Raw genomic sequence first — 16,156 nt, 5'->3', positions numbered from 1 at the left:
CTGAAAAGCACTAAGATCAAATAAGAAGTTTAATGTCTACACTAACCACAAATCAATCCTGTCTTCCCCCTTTTCCTTTCTTTTCTTGTTCTTAGCCCTTCCATGCCCCCTCCCATCTGGTCCCACCCTTCCCTTTGAATTTTTCCATTATCTCCACTCATCCTTCTTCATCCCTTTGCTCTTTCCCTTCCTCCTGTGTAAGTGAACTTCTCAGTTATTGCCAACAGGGCCAACTGTTTCCACTAAAAAGCTTAGTGAGACCATCAAACCATGCAGTGTACCACATTTCTCCTCATCATACTGGGGAAGTTCTGCAAGAGGGCAGGTATCAGGTTGTCCCTTTTTTCTGCTCACCACTAGACATGGCCCCACTCCTGAAGCAGGGCTTGTTGATAGGGAAATTCTATTCTACTTTGGGAAGCAAGGGAACCCAGTCCTGGTCTATTTACATAATAACTCTCCAGCTGCAAGAAAATTGAGGGGCACTGTGAATGCCATGTAGATGACAGCAATCACTTGTCTTGTGCCATTCACTAAGAGATGCAGAGATGATAATTCTCCAGTCATATCTACTCTGATACCTGCTTTCCCCAAATCACTAGCTTAAAATAAAATAAAATAAAATAAAATAAATATTTTTTAGATAGGTTCCTAGGAATTTCAGTTTGGTTAATCTGAATACTGACAAATATCATAGATAAAGCTAATGATCTATATATTTAATGAAATGTTATCACAATTTACTTATATATCCTGTTCAGAATTCTAATGCCTGTTTGTATAGTTGAATTCAATACACATTAAAGTCATATAACATTTTGCAAGAAATGCCAATAAATCATTGTCCTATAGTACATTTTAAAAGTATCAGATTCTAGGATCATGCCAAGTGATCAGGCTTGACAAAGCCCTGGCTGGGATGATTTAGTTGGGGATTGGTCCTGCTTTGAGCGGGGGGTTGGACTAGATGACCTCCTGAGGTCCCTTCCAACCCTGATATTCTATGATTCATGTATATTCATTTGAATAAATGTTTGCATCAGAGGGCTGGTTAAAATTTTTCCATCAAAACTATTTTTTTGAAGGAAAAAATATGTTCCATTGTTTGATTTTCAACAATTTTTCCTCAATGGGACTAGGTCAATGGGAATTTTACCTGTAGGAGGAGTTTGGGTTGGTAGGAGAATTTTCACATTGTATCTATTTATTCTATCACTAATGAAAGATACTTTTAACAAGCGAAATTTATTTGTTAAAATCTGAGGTGTTATAAGGATAAATATTAAGAAAATTAGCTCACGGGGGGCCAAAATCTCAACTGGTGTAAATTGCTATAGCTCTATTGAAGCTAATAGAGTTATGGTGATTTGAGGGCCTTGCCCATATTGTTTGCTCTAAAAGAAGTTTATAGTTACATTTCTGTTGACATCAGTGGCAAGAGTGGGCCCTCTGTCTAGAGAAGAAGTGGTTTACATTCTGGTAGTTGACTTTTGAAAGATGGGTCTGTTTAATTTGTTTATTGCCTTAAAATCTTCCCTTCCCTTCCTACCTCCCCCTTGGAATAATTGTACTAAATTTTGATCCCTTTGCAAAATAATGGAATCACTGTAAGAGTAAATGATGTAAAGTCAGCACATCTTATATTGTTTAGACTCTATTTGTTTTGGCAGTTCAGCATACACTGGGTTTCCATAACCATGTTCTAGACAAATACAGTCAAAGTATAACCCATACCTGTCTGTATATTGGGGGTTTCTATTTAACATTTTTATTATCTACATCTGCCTTCTCCTGGCTGTAAATTACATTGTTTGTTTAAATTGGACATAACATAGATCAGCAGAGTAACTGAAATATGAGAAATCAACAAATATGGTGGAAATTGCAGAGTCTAAATAGCTTTTCCATCTGGAGTAGAGTGAGTGATGTTAAAAAGTAAACATTTACCATGGCACTGTACAAATATCTCACAGTAGAATATCCTCTAAGCATAGGACATATTGTGGTAAAGTCAATAGTGTGGAACACTATTATACTTTTTAATGACACCTACTGTATGAGCAGGAAATGTGTATTGGTATTTTCCCATTTCTTATGTCCTATTCATGACTATTGTAATGAAATTACATGTAGTCCAGCAATGCAGCCATACATACTTCTTAGGTTCATCAGAGACAAAATTCCTCTGGACCTTGGAATCTGATCCAAAGTCCACTGAAGTCAATGGGAGACTTTCCAATGACTTCAGTGAGCTTTGGATCAAACCTATAGGGAGCATGCTCAGTGCTACAGCCTTTTTAGGAGGTGAAGCATATTCCAGGCAGTCTACAGGGCCTGTTCTGTAGGCTGCAGTGAAAGGAGAGTGCAGCCATTTCATTCATAGCTCCCCATCCCAGTCCCTCCCCCTGAGGTGATGTAAGTCCTTGAGGATGCCTGAAAAGTGTGCATTGCATGGAAGACTGTCAGAAGCTCTTGTGTTGGGAGAGAAAGGGGTTCTTTGCACTCTTCTTCCCTCGCCTCCTGTGAAACCATGAAAAGGTCTTTTATTACCTGGCAGGGAACGAACAGTATTATCCAGGATATATTATTGGTTTATAGATCCAAAGTACCCAGGAGAGTTTGCCACAAAGCCACATGATGTTCCTGGCTCTGGAGTGCGTCCGAGTTAACTGAGGGGCAGGGTAAAACTACAGATAAGCAGAATGTTCCCTAGAGTCTGTGCTGGGGAGGGGCCTATAGAGACAGTGATTTTTCCAGCATGTATAAGGAATACATTGAACTGATGAAATGGGCTCCTTGGCAAAAGCCAAAAATGGGCATGTAGGACAAAAGTCTCTCACTCTAGTACCGTAGTTCTGTGCCTTTCAGCACAAGTCTGTCAGATGTGTATCTGTCCTAACAAGTCTAGTGAAGAAAAGCAGTATCCTTGTGCAGCTACAGTTTTGAGTGGCAGGTGCTGTTAGTCTTTCGGATGCATATGTGTACATACATTATGCTCAGATGTTGTTATTAGAACATTTTTATCGATTGGGTCTGTGTATTTATAAATACATAAACATGCATTAGTGAGAAATTAAAACATAACAGTAATGAAATTGTGCATTATCCAAATATTTAGTGTGTCGTCAAAGAATCTGCAAAAAGAAAAGGAGTACTTGTGGCATCTTAGAGACTAACCAATTTATTTGAGCATTAGCTTTCGTGAGCTACAGCTCACTTCATTGGATGCTGTAGCTCACGAAAGCTTATGCTCAAATAAATTGGTTAGTCTCTAAGGTGCCACAAGTCCTCCTTTTCTTTTTGCAAATACAGACTAACACGGCTGTTACTCTGAAACCTTTCAAAGAATCTGTTATTTCAGGATCAGATACTGCCCACAATTGCAAACAACTTCAGGAAGACTACACATGCGAATTGACTTCAAGAAGACTACACAGTTATAACTGGGGAGAGAAATTGGTCCCATATGTCAATGTGTGGTCAAAGAAGCTTTGAAGCCAGTTGCAATGTTGCTGTGCTTTTTGAGCCAGGGGTCAAAGGTCGGGGAGGATAGAAATATTTTAAAAGGACCCCGTTGATGAAAATCTTTTCCCTACTTGGGTTTTTTCCCTTCTGTATTGCATTATTTGTGAGCTTGCCTGAAGTACTTTATGCAAGATTCTGGGGAAATTGATGTATAGTATCTACATGGCTTAATGTTGGCATGTGGGCTTTTGATGAGTCTGCTGTTTTGCATTGAAATCAAATATATCATAAGAGTAGGAAACACAACTTAGTGCCCTCTGAAGGTCTGACGTCATGGTCAACATTTGCAATTTGCATGAGGGGGTTATTTGAAAGAGAGACAGGAGACTTCCCTATTGTATTGGCATGGTAATACAAATCTTGTGTATATTATCTTAATACGTTGCAGTGCTGGTATAAGCAGGGTGTGGATTTTTATGAGCTTTGCATTTTCATGCAGTGATATTTTATTCATTCAATTAAAAGTTTTATAAAAGTAAATTATATTTATATCCTGCTTCTCCCAGTTCTAATTATTAGGGGACTAATCCATCTTCTAATGAGTCTTTCCACTGACTTCCGTGGGAGCTGGATCAGGTGCTATTTGTGTACAACTTATCAGCTGTCACAGATCCAATTTACACATAAATCCTGTAGACTGTGCACAAGTACCAACCATTCACTTTTGTACTTCTTTAGACTCCTTCATACAAAGATCGCAAAATGTTTTACAAACCTTAATGAATTTATTTTCACAATGAAAGGGTCCCCGATTATTATGACTATTTCATTATTAATTTCTAGTGTGGTAGCACCTATGAGCCCCAATTATGGGCCAGGAATAAAAAGATAGCTCCTGCCCCAAAGATCTGGTTCAAAGTGAAGCAAAGAGAAGTTACATAGGAAACCAGGTACTAAATCAGGAGTCAAACCCAGTACTAGAATCCTGCCTTCCAGTTGCTGGGTCTCCCCAGTAGACCACATAGTATACAGCTCTACAAAAAAAAAATCACATTATTTAAAAACACTAGTTAAATTGTATTGGGCTATTTGGGGAAATGATCTCAGATAATACAAAATCCCATTTTGGTCACTAAATTCACTTTAGCACTAGGGTTGCCAGGTGTTCGGTTTTAGACTGGAACGCCCGGTTGAAAAGGGACCCCGTTGGCTCCAGTCAGCACCACTGACCGGGCTGTTAAAAGTCTGGTTGGTGGCGTAGCATGGCTAAGGCAGGCTTCCTGCCTGCTCTGGCTCTGCGCAGCTCTGTGATGCGGCAGCAAGTCTCCCCTCCGGCTCCTAGGTGCAGGAGCGGCCAGGGAGACTCCGCAGCTCCCATTGGCTGAGAACCATGGCCAATGAGAGCTCCAAGGGCAGTGCCTGCAGGCAAGGGCAGTGCGCGGAGCTGAGCCACCTGCTGCTGTGCCTAGGAGCCAAAGGGGGGGACATGCCGCCGCTTCCTGGAGCTGCACAAGGTAAGTGCCACCCAGAACACGCACCCCTCACCCTCTGATGCGCTTCAATGCCCTGCCCCAGCCCTGATCCCCCTACTGCACGCCAAACCCCTCAGCCCCAGCCTGGAGGCCCCTTCTGCACCCCAAACCCATCATCCCTGGCCCCACACCAGAGCCCACATCCCCAGCTGGAGCCCTTACCCCCTCCCACCCCTCAACCCTTTGCCCCAGCCCAGAGCCCCCTCTTGCATTCTGAACCCCAAATTTCTGGTCCCACCTTGGAGCCCCAGCCAGAACCCTCACCCCCTCCTACTCCCCAATCCTCTGCTCCAGCCCAGAGCCGCCCCTGACTCCAAACCACTCAGCTCCACCCCACAGCTGGAGCCCTCTACTGCACCACAAACCCCTCATTCCCGGCCCCGCACCAGACCCCACACCCCTAGCTAGAGCCCTCACCCCCTCCTGCACCTCAACTCTCTGCCAAATAAGCGAGAGTGGGGAAGAGTGAGCGATGGAGGGAGGGAGGATGGAGTGGGCGGGGGGCAGGGCCTCAGGGAAGAGGTTGGGCAGGGAAAGCATGTTCAGTTTTCTGCAATCAGAAAGTTGGCTACCCTGTTTAGCACACCTGCCTCTTGGCAATCTGATCCAGTGCCCATAGAATTTAATAAAAAGATTTTTAAGAGAGATTTCCTCAAACTATCAGGAATGATAAAAGACATCTCATCAAAATGCAATGAGGAATAATTGTGTCCTGCCCTGGCAGAAAGGAGATAGGCCTGTAACAACTTACCTCCAGCAATGGGCAGTAATGACAAATGGATAAAGGGGATCAGACTCCAAACAATGTACAGTCCAACTATGGATGGATCTTACTTACTTTTGACAGCTACCTGAGGGTCTGTCTGTCTCTTTCATACTTTGGTAACACTTGTATAGCTTGTCATGCCAGTAAAGTCTCATTGAACTGAACTGAAACTGACTTCAGAGAATGCCGGATCAGGCCTCTATGAATGCTGAGCTTCTGTCTCACTGTGTAAATTGCCCTAGTGTATATACTCAGGTTACACAGCTCCAAGAGGGGCAGGGGCAGGTGCTAGGAGGGTTTTTATAGAAAAAAATTAAGGTTTTGAAAGAAAAATTGTGAAAACCTATGTGCAGGTGACATCTGCAGACTATAACATTTTCACATCTTTATTGTTATTTTAGAATATTTACTGTGTAGTTCAGTACAAAATCTAACAGTTGTCATAACTATGGGATTCCTTTTTCAATGTTATGATACTTCTAAGATATATTGAGTATTTCCTTTTTAAAAAGTTTCATTGCCATTTCACTCTATTAACTTTTTATACATTATACATTGCAGCCCTATATGGATGCCATGGAATGAATTAGTTGTTTCAGTTTTCTTTTTAAAAAAACCTAGCTAGCATACATAATTTCCCACATTAAAAAGAATGATATTAAGCTTGCAAAGTCAAGCACTCAAAAGTTAAGATAAGCCAGAATGAAGGTGGCCTTTGCAGCCTTAATTCACCCCTTCTTGCATGCATGCATTAGGATACAGTCTTTAATTATGTGATCCGATACTATATTTTTTTCTACTGGACCCCTGCCTGATTCAGTGCATAGGATGGATGGTGTTCACTGAATGAACAGCTATTCAATATTTTGTTTTATGCTCATTGTTCAGTGTGTGTAATTTTAATATCATCTGAGAAACTTAATGTATTACAACTGTGGTCATCTTTGAAACACTTGATAATTTTACCTGCAAATGCTAATTAATTTTACTGGGATATTCACAGTATGCTTATTTTTAGCATACATATCAAATATGGAATACCATGAATAGTGTGGGAATGTGCCACAAACGCCATAATCGCTGTCATGATTTTCATAACACCCTGTAGGGTGCTGTTAATTCCACATGAATCTTCAAAGACCAGATTCCGCCCGCCTTATTTACGCTGTGTCAAGGTTCCTTCCCCACTCTGAACGCTAGGGTACAGATGTGGGGACCTGCATGAAAAACCTCCTAAGCTTATCTTTACCAGCTTAGGTCAAAACTTCCCCAAGGTACAAAATATTCCACCTTTTGTCCTTGGATTGGCCGCTACCACCACCAAACAAATACTGGTTACTGGGGAAGAGCTGTTTGGAAATGTCTTTCCCCCCAAAATACTTCCCAAAACCTTGCACCCCACTTCCTGCACAAGGTTTGGTAAAAAGCCTCACCAATTTGCCTAGGTGACTACAGACCCAGACCCTTGGATCTTAAGAACAATGAACAATCCTCCCAACACTTGCACACCCCCCTTTCCTGGGAAATGTTGGATAAAAAGCCTCACCAATTTGCATAGGTGACCACAGACCCAAACCCTTGGATCTGAGAACAATGAAAAAGCATTCAGTTTTCTTACAAGAAGACTTTTAATAGAAATAGAAGTAAATAGAAGTAAAGAAATCACCTCTGTAAAATCAGGATGGTAGATACCTTACAGGGTAATTAGATTCAAAACATAGAGAATCCCTCTAGGCAAAAACTTAAGTTACAAAAAAGATACACAGACAGAAATAGTTATTCTATTCAGCACAATTCTTTTCTCAGCCATTTAAAGAAATCATCAGTGGTTTGAGCATTGGCCTACTAAACCCAGGGTTGTGAGTTCAATCCTTGATGGGGCCATTTAGGGATCTGAGTCAAAAATTGGGGATTGGTCCTGCTTTGAGCAGGGGGTTGGACTAGATGATCTCCTAAGGTCCCTTCCAACCCTCATATTCTATTCTATTCTATAATCTAACACGTACCTAGCTAGATTACTTACTAAAAGTTCTAAGACTCCATTCCTGGTCTATCCCCAGCAGAAACAGCATATAGACAGACGGAGACCCTTTGCTTCTCTCCCTCCTCCCAGCTTTTGAAAGTATCTTGTCTCCTCATTTGTCATTTTGGTCAGGTGCCAGCGAGGTTACCTTTAGCTTCTTAACCCTTTACAGGTGAGAGGAGCTTTCCCCTGGCCAGGAGGGATTTCAAAGGGGTTTACCCTTCCCTTTATATTTATGACATGCTGCTATTAGGTCAAATCCAGTCTGATGACCAGTAAATGACAGCTGATACAATCTGATAGTTATCTTGAACCCTGTGTGACATTATTTGGTTGCCTCAGTCCAGTTCCCAGGATACACACATTCACATCACAAATCGTACCATCACCTTTGGTACTTACTGGCAACCTTGCTGGCAGTCTCAGCAGAGAAGCCAAGGGTGGAATGGACAAAGTTAGCCTTCACAGAACGTGATGAAAGCGCACTTTCTAGGCCGTACCTGTTTTGTAGTTAAGCCAGGACCTCAGTCTCTAAGGCTAGTACCTTTCAAGAACACAATTTAAAAATAAATTTCTTTAAACTGAGGCGGAATAGGCCCTTCAGAAAAAAGAACAGACTCATTCATACAGATAAGAAAAAGGGAGGAAAAAATCTAGTCCCTACAGGGGAAAATAACTTTTTATTTTAGTCCAGTGCCTTAGGGAAGAGGCTTTGATGCAGACACACTGCATTTTACAAACACTTCCCCTTCCCTTGAATTCCTGTACAAGGTGACATCCTGGATTGTACTTTCCCAGGTTTCAAAGTTCTTTAAAGAGTTTTGGGTGGTTAGAGAAGATTAATTTTTCCCCATAATGAAAGAACGATGAAAAACAAATTGAGGGAAGTGCTGAAGGGGCTAAGAGACTTGTGTAGACAAGAGGAATCAGGAATGTGTCATGTTTCAACTACAGCCTGGCTTTGTTCTGCATAGAGGGTGTAATGTAGGATGCTGTGACATTTTATAAATTTAAGATTCATCTCTTGACCCAGAGTAAAATATACCCCAGTGCTGAGGTCCAGGACAGGGCCTCATGGAGCACTTCAGTCCTTGAACTGAGGCCTAAGTGGGCTTAAGTGTTGCATAGGGCCTTTTGGGGGCTCATTGCCCTGGGGCACTTTCATCCAAGAGGGAATTTGACCCCCAATCACCAGCACTAACTTCACCACCTGACACACAGAGACTTGTTCAATACAAATCAAAACATGGTGTATAGGGGTCAGGAATTCTTCCTTACAAATTCCTTGTATATTATGCACTAGTATTGTAAGTAAAAGAAACAAGGTAAAGTCTGAAAACCACATAACTGCGGTATGCTTATTTTTTAAAACAAGTCCATCATTAATAAATGGTTGCATTCTGTGTGAGCATAGGTGAGAGTACATTTGCAAAATGCTGTGAGTACTTCTACCTAGGTGCCTCTGATTTGAGGGTAACTTATATTCTTCTCACAGTTCTTTGCAATAAGCAACTAACTGTGATCTATAATATAGTCAGTTCTAACAAGCAACATTTCAAAAGGTTTATCCATCTAGCTAAACTGAACCTCAGTCATCTTTGTGAACAAAACGCCCACATAGGCAATTTGTCTTGGACTTGAGTGTTTGGCAAGAAGCCTGACTTAAGCCTTCAGAACAAGAGCTTAGTGAAGAATGCTGGCATTCACAGGGAGTTTAATGTCCACGACTGACCCCACCCACTGTACTTAGCTCAGAGCTTCTTGGCAAGCACATGGGAACCACAAGACAAGTTTTATCATCTGGTAAACCTGTCGCTTGAAAAAATATGACTTCAGTAAAATATTTCAACAATTATAGTACATTTTAATTAGGTGTATACCACATAATTAAAGCTCATTTTTAATGTATAGAGCTTCCAAAATCAATGCTACTTGCCATATGCATATTGCAAAGTCCCCTTCAGTATTTACTGTTCAGCTGTCTTTACCTGTTGAATTTGTTGCAGTCTAGTCCCTCAGAAAACATGGTGCTGAAGGTCATAAAAGTACCTGGATATATTGAGACTGACATGAACACTTCACCTCATCTTACCATCATAATAAGGAAGGAAAACAAAAAAAACCCTGCCTGACACTGAGTATACAGAGAGAGATGGCAAAGATGCCACTGAATCAGGACTGGTCAATAGTGACATATGGATACAGGGAATGAAACTGTGTCGTGGGTAGGTTATACCTGCCTCAAACAGATAGCTGAGGAGTCTGTGATATTCTTAATTTTGGCAACAAATGTCCAGTTTGTCCTGTCAATAAACTCTCATGGAATTGAACTGACGAGTATGGGCAGTTTAAGTTAAGGCTGCTACTCTGCCACCAATTTACGTGGTTATTTTATTGCAGTCTGTCTGCCATGTGAGCTAATATGCTGCCCTTAGACACTTGCAGTCACTAATGAACGATGGGGTTAACAAAACATCCTTGCACTGACAGTACATTACATCCATGGGCCAATGAGGTCCTACTGTCAAGGCTCCCTTCACTCCTTTTGATATGGTTGTGGTATGAGGTGAATGAAGACTTCCACTGAAAATTATGGTTTTGAACTTTTAACTGGGTTTTGAGCAGTATTCTTGCTGAAAATTCTCCTGCTCCATTGTGGGGTGTTATTTATTGATTTTTAAGCACCAATATTCTGTCTTCAAAGGACTCAGTCCTACATGGTGTGCTGAGCAGCCCTAACATGTAGAGCACCCCCAACTCCCAATACATTCAATACAAATTGACGGTGCTTTTTGCTCCCAGAAGTTGCTCAGCAACTTTCAGGATCAAACCATATGTGGGTAGTCATATCAAGTAATATGGAGTCTGCTAAGCTTTTGCTGTATTTTTCACTATTTTTTCACTTGGCATAAACACAATGGCCCACGTTTCGAAAGCACATGTGCTCTTTAAAAATGTGTGTGCCTGTATGTTTATTATTCATAAAGACTCTATTGGAAGCATTATACTGCATTGTGTCAATGCACAGAAAACATCAGGCATTGCCTGTTATGGAAGGAACTTTTAAAGTGACATTCTTATTCAAATCTGAGACATACACAGTCATCAGACTGGCATTCTGAAAAGTACCTATCCACAGGGAGGGCGTGGGTGCGTGGGTGGGCTTCTTGAAAACTTTCTAGTGCCCACACTCTCTGCATAGATACTTTACTAGTATGCATGGCTTATATATAGTTTTGAAAGGGGTTGCCAAGTTTTACTCAACAGCTGCATAATTTCCAAATGACAAATATTTGCTCATAGGTGGAAAACTTCTATGCCAAGTTTCAATCCAAATTGCCCACTTTAATATCTGAGTTAAGGAGCCATGAAAAATGAAATATATACTGGAAAGTCAGAAAAATCTTTAGTTATTGCAGCTTTGCCACATGAATACTTTAATAGTTGATTCTAAGCCTGCTGCAGTCATTTACAATTACAATGATCTGCTACAGTCTGAACATTGAATGATGCCATTTATGAGAGGGTTTTATCTGATTGCAAGGAGTGCTTAAAAGGCATTTTTACGTATCACACTTGCAGTTTAGAGTTATGTCTCTATGGACTGATCCAAAGCCCATTGAACTCACTGGAAAAGTCCTGCTGACTTCAGTGGACATTGGGATCAGACCCTCAGTGACTGCAGAAAATAGATTCTTTTCATTTGTTAAAACTTGTTGCAGATTTAGCTTTCAAGTTGTGTAGGATAAACACCATCCGGATTATCAGGAGGTGAGAGTAAAGGATCTTAAGAGCCTTAAGATCTATATAATATTTAAAACCCTTACAACATTTAAATTCTTCCTTAAAACTCACCTGTTCTGCATTGCTCACAATAGTAAGTCAAGAGTATTCACTATTGCTGTCGGTACACCTGTGTGGTGCTCCGCTCTTGTTCGATGATGATAACAGTCGGCTGCATGCGTGTTCCCTCTGTGTGCTGCCCCAGCTCTGCGCAGATAGCTAACACAGCAGACCCCGAGAGAACCCCCCAAAACCACAAACTCTAGTAAGGTACGAAGGAACCTGAGCCAGGTTTATTGTCAAACGAAGCACAGTAATAGTCCAATGGACACAGCTCAGGCAGTGGCAGGACACTTCACTGCCCCGGGACCAAAGATATGCACTCCGGGACCTACTTTTATACCGTTGCAGGACAGATTACTCATCATAGTTCAAAACAAATCTGTCCATCATGTTGTCCTTTTGACCCTGTCTTTAAGATGCACCTGCTTGTTCCTTGTTATGTCTGTGGAGTGTTCTGCTGCCATCTTGGCGCAAGTTCCTCTCATTAGCACATACGTGTGTGTATGCACGTACTTCTAACAACCATTTCTTGCCAACTTCTGTGAGTGGGACCTGCCTCTGACTCACAACTCAGCTTTGCTTATTACTGCCTGGAAGTACTTTGGTTCAGGCTTTACTTTGGTTCAGGCTTCAGGCCTCAGACTGAATTTATGTTTCAGGGCCTCCTCTTACTACAACTCTCTCTCTCTCTCTCTCTTATTTCTTCTTTCTTTTTTAATTTGTACTTTTATAAAGATTAAGTGGACCACCTTTCCTCAGCCATACATGTGCTTCATCTGAATAACTGCACAATCTTATTGCTGTAACCTTTGCCTTTGTCCACCCTGTCCCTATTCTTGTTAGAAACCTTTATTTTCACTATGGCAACAGTCTAGAAAAACCCACACTTTTCCCAGGCCTTGGCAACAGAATTGTGTTATCTTCCTAATAATCAGAAAGCACCACATGTCACTCATACTTGTTGTGTCATGTCCAGTATTTACATAAGAAAGTGAGCAGGGACCCTGTCATTCTTTGTCTTTTATGAAGCACCTAGCACATGCTATAAAATAATCATAATGAATTATAAAATATAAAATCCCAGCCTAGAATACAGTGGTTGTAATAAGGATCTTACACATAATCAGCAGAAAACACAATTGGGTTGTCATGGCCTGGATGGGGTGGAGAATGGGACTGAGACTGGGTGGGCTAGAAGGAGGAGAAGGGGAGCCAAGGCTGAGGCCGGTCGGGGACACAGATGTTTTTACCTCTGGCCCTAAAGCTTGGGGCTACATTATATTTTCTGTAGAGCCCCCTTTGCCTCAGGGTGACCATTCAAGGAACAGATGCAGCTGGAGAAAGTCACTGGTAGCATGGCTCCACCACACTGATATAGAATGGTGGATGATTGTAAGGGCCATAAAGCCTCCATGCAGATCACTCTGGCCTCCAGGGGATCCCTTGGAACCTGTGCAGGGCATTAGAGATCTGCCAGATATGTGGGTGGGCCCTGAGGACCATTAAAGCAAGAGGCATACCTTGTTCCTCATTGGAATGATAGGGAGGAACACTGTGAGGGGATCTTTATGAAGATTTCCTCCTGTGTCCCCTTCCATAGGCTTTACCATAAGAGGGGATGATCTGTGCCATGGGATGATCTGTGCCTGAATTTATTGGCGGAGGGATAAGAAAAGGGTCTCAACTGCATGTATTATGGTACAATTGTCCGCCACATGAATGATAGCGTGCTGGGTATACTACATGCTTGAAGGCAAGCGCTGTAAGTGATCCATGCACTAGGCTTCAGCCATCAGTAGGTTTCCAAGAACATTTGCACAATTCAAATAAGATTCCTTTATTAGGGCTGTCAGAACAAAGTTGCATGTACCCTTGGCATAGTGATTTTAACGATAATAAACTAAAATGATAACAACAGCAGAAGCTAGGCCAGCTTTGGAGGCTGTCCAGTCCAGGGGTGTAAAAGTCCAGGGTAATCCTTCTGCACTGCCCTCTTATCTCTAGGATACATCATCCTGCTGTGGCTACTGCTGGCCCCTGGCAGCAACAGCATTTGTCTCAGCCCAGCTCTCAGGCCTTCCCTCCATGTCTGGATCCCAGGTTGCTGCCTTCAGCTTGTTGCTCCTGATCATACACTGCTAGAACCCTACAAATCCATGGGTATCCACTTTGTATCCGCAGATATCCGCATCTGACAATGTGGATATCCGCAGATCATTTTTGTGGATCGCAGCTCGGATGCAGATGCAAAATTTGTACCTGGCTCTGCAGCAGACTCCAGCTCAGCTCTCTGAGTCATGCAACAGCATGCTGGGCATTCTGGGAGTTGGAATCCCCAGCTTGCTTGGAGAGAGGACATAAACGACAACTCCCAGAAAGGAGTGACTAAGCTCCATTTTGAAGGTGTGGTTATTCTTTAAATGAGCAGGGAGCAATGGCTGCATGCATTGAAGCCACTGCAACTGCGTAGGAGTGTCTGAGCCCCCCACAGGGAGGGTGGCGCTGCATAGAAAGGCCCAGAATTATAGCCTCCCTGCCCAGAGCAGGGAAGGAGGTACGGCAGGGGTGGCACAGGCAGCAGGGCAGGAGATCTCTGGGAAGAAGTGGGGCTGGAGGGGCGGTTGTTGGCTTGACCCAGCCCTACGTCACTCCTGTGCAGTGACCTATGGAGTTGTTTAGAGCCCTGCAAATCTGCAGATATCTGTGGATGTGGATATCTGCAGACAGTTTTTGAAGATCATGGATCAGATGCAGATACACTTTTTTGTATCCACGCAGGGCTCTACACACTGCCTCTGCCTCCCACCTGAGCCAGGTCCCTGATGACATGAGGCAAAACTACCCTTTCTTGTGCTGGAGGAACTCTGGCTGGATGTTGGACTGGGTGTTCACGTAATGTCCAGTAATGAGCCAGCAAGTTAATTGCACTCTCACCTGTTTCTTATTCTTTTCTTACGAACTTGGGCCAGAATCCTACAATGAACTCTGTGTTGGTGGACCCTTGTGACTAGCCCCACACACAAATAATTATGTGACATTCTGGGATAGTCTACATCCAGCACCCCGTAAGAAGCAAACAATCTGAATTGCAGAGGGATGACTCTAGTGTCCTATTTTCTCCTACTTTTTTTCTCTCTTACCAAATTTCCTAAGGTGATGAAGACTGCAGTGATGAATATGGTATAAATACCTAGATAGATGAGTTAGGTTTTAATGGCAGTTTTTAAAAAAGTAGGCAATGTTGTACTTTAAAACATATACCATAACTATATTCAATGCTGCTTTACGATTAGCAATGATTAGTCTTTGAATATATGATAAAATATATAATTGGGCTATTACATTTTTGTTTTGGGATTAGACACTCAAAACTAGATTAGCATGTTAACAAGTAGATGTGCACACCTGCACGTTTGTGCATGTGCACACACACACACACACCCAGAGCCTGATTCGGTGAGATGCTCAGCACCTCCTACATTGCTCTGGACACGCTGAGCTCCCGTTGCTATTCCTGGAGGTGGAGGGTGTTAAGCATCTCTCAGGAGGAGCTCAGCACTAACCAGGACCTGGCCTATACAACCTTGTAGCTTGGTGAAGGGCATCTGAATAACTAAGCAGAACAATGAATGTGAAGCTGGAATGACTCTCTGCTAATTGTGAGTCCTGTGCCACCAACATCCCTGCTTTGTATCTTGTTAAAGGGTAAAGGGCAGCAGCTCTGAGGTCTTTCCTACAGGAATAGCTACTGGTTGACACAGATGGAGCTCAGATCTAGTTAATAAAGTTTGCTCTGAATCTGCACTTTATGAGAACCTTACATAAACACAGTGTATCCACTTCATCTTGTTGAAAGCTTTGCCAGTGTCAAACTATACAAGCTGGTGCCAAAATATGTAACCAGTTTTACAAATGAATATGGTTAACAGGTATCTATCTCCCTGCAGAGCAACAATTTCCCTTTTATAAACCTCACCTGAACCGGGTGAGGGCTGCATGGATATACCGTTTCCAGCCTGCAGCCAACATTTAAGCAATAAACCAAGATGACAGTTTTATGACACATCTGACTAACTCATGAAACAATTGAAGGGATCTTTCCCCCCTTTCTTAAGTGAGTTCCAAATACTGGCAATTTACAGATGTTGAAGGAAGGCAGGACTCTGCTCTCTGAAATGAGCAATGGGATATCATGAAGGAATGACCAAGCCATCAAAGCATTAAAGAGATTTAAATCAGAACGCCATTTCCAGGTTAACACTCCTGATCTCTAAAGTACCAGGATAAAAAATGTGTTAATGACAATTGACAAAGCTACCCTTCCTGGATAGTTTAGCTAATGGCATCTTAACTCAGATAGCTAATATCTCTTCACATTACAATTCAAGACTGATCCAGCACTGAATAAAGGGAAGCATGTGTTCTTACTATTTTGAGGTTGAGCTTTCCTACTATTAAACAGAAAAACAATTTTTAAAACAATGATATGGTTGAGATACAAGCCCATAAAATGTAGGAATTCCC

This window comes from Lepidochelys kempii, chromosome 6 (genome assembly GCF_965140265.1).
Source record: "Lepidochelys kempii isolate rLepKem1 chromosome 6, rLepKem1.hap2, whole genome shotgun sequence".
Classification (NCBI taxonomy): domain Eukaryota; kingdom Metazoa; phylum Chordata; order Testudines; family Cheloniidae; genus Lepidochelys; species Lepidochelys kempii.
Note: the sequence above shows the minus strand (reverse complement) of the source record.